The sequence below is a fragment of the Phascolarctos cinereus genome, unplaced genomic scaffold (genome assembly GCF_003287225.1).
Source record: "Phascolarctos cinereus isolate Bilbo 61053 unplaced genomic scaffold, phaCin_HiC Scaffold_2;HRSCAF=192, whole genome shotgun sequence".
Taxonomy (NCBI): domain Eukaryota; kingdom Metazoa; phylum Chordata; class Mammalia; order Diprotodontia; family Phascolarctidae; genus Phascolarctos; species Phascolarctos cinereus.
In genome coordinates this window covers 350,198,922-350,202,619 of record NW_027555625.1, presented here as the reverse complement: position 1 = coordinate 350,202,619, position 3,698 = coordinate 350,198,922, and the positions used below count along the sequence as shown (strand labels likewise).

The window sequence follows — 3,698 nt, the reverse complement described above, 5'->3', positions numbered from 1 at the left end:
AGGTATCCTCAGACAAGACGGCAGCCTATATAGTTGCACCATATGCAACAGCTTCATCAGACTTGATGCTCTTGTTCAGGTCCTTGCTGCAGAAGGAGTCCTAGAGAGGTTTCTGAATCTCAAGGATGTAAGGACAATATCATAGATTTATCCCCCAGGGTCTTTCTGAGCAGACCAGTGTGCCACAGAAGAGTATTCAGAGCTTCAAAGCAGGCACAGGTGATAGAGGTAAAGAAGTTGATACTTTCAGATGAGTCAGTCTCAATATTGGCTTGGGTCTGGGCCTAGGTATTACATCTATAAGTGATACTGAGGTGGCAGATGGCCCTCTTTGTCCATTAATATCCTTGTGCTTCAGCATGAATTTGGTGATGAAATGGCCAATATGTGGTTATAAAAGTTCTCTCCATCCAAGTGAGGGTCCAGAACTGTGGACTGGACTTCAAAGATGCTGTCTTCACTGGTGAAGATGGAGACATGGAAAGTTTCACCTTCAAGGTCAAGGATCAATATATTTCTTTTGGCACTAGTGTTCTTGTCTAAGCCATAGCCAATAGTAATTTGGTGCGCACTGAGACCAGGAATGGTCTCATCATCTCACTGTTCTTTCCTTCCTTCCTTCCTTCATCCTTTCTCTCCTTCCTTTGGCAACCTAATGTTTGAGTCATTAAAGTAGTCGGATACTGTGACCATAGCATTCGGGGCAGTCCCAAGATAAGCTTTGATAACTTCTTTTATTGTTGTCAAGTCCATAGAAGGTACTTCCTCTGAATAGAAGCTTTTGATTTCCCCTTTGCACTTTACCTGGCCCTTAGGCCCACCTCATTCCCTACCATTGAATTGTAAAATTTTTGATCAATCTGATGCTTGGCATCAAAATCCATATTGATGGGGTTCATTGCAGCAGCATCAATAAAATATCCTGTGTAACAGTGAGAGAAATGTAGCTTGGCATGGTCTTTTTTACCCACTTCACTGTTAAAAAAACCTCCATATAGAGTAGGCAGTGTCAAGATCAGTGCCAACCTTAGTTGCTGTGGTACAAAGATTGTTACTGACTGATTATGAGTAACAAGGCCTGCTGCTACACAAGATGAAACCTAGATGGCATTAAGCCCAGAAACATTTCAGAGCCTCTGAAATGAGATCCATAATCATTCAAAAGAGTTTAACCTAACTACACATACAGGAAAAACCAAATGGATGAAGAATGAATGAAGGACCTTGGGGAGGCTTCCAGAGCTTTTGCAGTGACAGACTGATCCTCAGGCCCACCCTAAAGACACCTTAACTCAGTCTTACTTGGTCCTGGTGGCTTAAACTATAAAAAAGATTATCCTGAGGTCTGCAAAGGTTGTTAGAAGCCCTTTTGTGAGCTCTAACTGCCTATGCATCTCTTCCTTCAGTTCCTGATTTAATGTCTCTGCAAAAGGTGTGTTTTATATCCCTTTGCTGTTTTTATTGATTTTAGTCCAGTTGTTAAAGCAGTTTTAATTGGATTTTATGGTTCACAAGTGTCTGTTGCATTTTACAAAAAAAAAAGAAAAAATATTGAACCTGTTGGACTAAGTCAAATTTAGGTTTAGCCCACAATAAGACCTTATTGTCTAGAGACTGATATATAGTTGGATGGACAACCTATAGAGCTGACCGATAGGCCTGTAACTGCTTTTTTGTCCCCATTGGTTTATGCAACTTTATTGAAGAAAAATAAATCAATTACGAGCAGAGCTATTAGTTGATCACTCATCCATTGACAACTTGCATCATTTATTCAGTGCTATATTAAACAGTGTATTGGAAGATAGATTAACTAATAGCTCCAAGCCCCCTAACAAAATTTAAATGAAAATTACAAAAAGTTCAAGACCCTGTTTTGGAATACAAGGGGTGTTTGACTTCCAATTTCCATTCTCTGTAGAACAAGAACAGGTCATTCCTTTATTGACATGCATAAAATACATCACTTTTCTGTTCTGCTGATGCTATAAATTCAGTACCAATTCTCCAACCACATCAGTTATGAGCATAAAGTATATCTTAAAACCTCAAACTCTAACAATGGAAGGCTTAAACAAGATGGATGCCGCTACAGTAATGTTACTTCCTTTGATATGACAATTGCACATCCATCTCCCTCCCCCTCAGATAGTTATCTTCAGCATCTGATAGAGCAGTGAGGAATGGTTTTAGTCTCATAACCAAGTTAGAGTGAAGACATTGGCCACATAATACACACGCTCCATTTTTTTAAAAAAAAATTCTGAATCTTGGGCAGTTGTTCTCTTGTAACTACTTTACAGTTTCTAAAAGCAGTTATTGTCCAAAGCTGGAAGAACTTAAGTCTTCTCAGACGATCATGTGCATGAATGGAGGGAGGTAAACAAAAAATATTAAAAAAAGATGAGGTCTGATAGGGGAGCAGCCGGATAAGAAAATCAAAAAAGGAACAGTAATTTAAAGTTTATCCCAGCTATAATGCAGGTTATTCTGACTTTAAGGTAGCATCACATGGCATACTTCTGAGTCCATTCTCGAGATATTCTGTTGTACTTGTCTCTGTCTGTTTTATAGATCCGTGCAATCTCTGGCACTAAGGGGTCATCTGGATTTGGATCACATAGCAGTGAACAAATGGATAAAAGAACTTTAGAAATAGTTAAAGCAGGAGACCACTGTGATCTTAGAATATCGAGGCAAATGATGCCATTACTGTTAATGTTTGGATGATAAATTCTTGTTGTAAATGCAACCTTAGGTGGCTTGAAGCGGTAGTCTGTAGGGAAATGAATTGTCAAAAAGAATACACCGCCTTGATATGGGCTGTCATTAAGTCCCATAATTGTGGCTTGCCAATGAAACACATCATCCCCAACTGGACCTGCAGAACACTGTGCTGGAGGATCACGGGCCAAATCGCTAAGTTCCTTATTAATCCGTTTCAGCTCCATGGGGTGTGCTTCTTTCTGCCTGACTCCGCACTCTCTCGGTGGGCGAAAAGGTCCGCCCAAAAACTCTGATTATCCCGGGCGGCGAGGAGGGGTTGGGAGGAGGGGATCTCTCTTCTCACACTGGCTCCTCCCGACACAGGCGCAGAGGAGCCGGGGTCTCCCTCCTGTAACTGCTTTAAGAGTTGGATACTCTGTGGCACGCTGGCCTGCTCAGAAGGGCCCTGAAGAATGCCAGGTTGGATAAGCTGAAGATCTATGACAATGCTTTGGTAGGTGGTTCCCCCTCCATCCTTGAGATTCAGAAACTTCCACGGGACTCCTTCAGGAGTAAGGTCCTGAAGAAAAGCATCAAGCCTGATGAAGCTGTTGCTTATGGTGCAACTGTGCATTGTGCCATGTTGTCTGGGGATACATGCGAGAATTTTCGAGACTTTCTATTTTTGGATACCCCTTGTCTTTCCCTTGGTGTGGGCGGACACGGTGAGTGGACAATAAGCTGGGTCCAGAATTGAACAAGAGGATGAAAACAGGTTGAACTACCTCTGGGAAATTGTGCAGGGATTTTAATAACCCCAAAGCTTTCCCCTGAAATAAAGGCCCTTTTATTTTTTAAAAACAATATGTTTAACTGTAATTTTTTTACCAACTGTTTCTTCTTTCACGACACAACTAATATGGAAATAGGTTTTACATGATTGTGCATTTACAACTTATATCAAACTGCTTACCATCTTAGAGAGAGGGGAG

General features: G+C 41.0%; 1 pseudogene; it reads right to left on the bottom strand.

Moving 5' to 3' along the window:
* Positions 1–2,448: 2,448 nt before the first annotated feature.
* On the bottom strand, positions 2,449–2,995 carry LOC110211675 (ubiquitin-conjugating enzyme E2 D3 pseudogene; annotated as a pseudogene).
* Between the last annotated feature and the right edge of the window lie 703 nt (positions 2,996–3,698).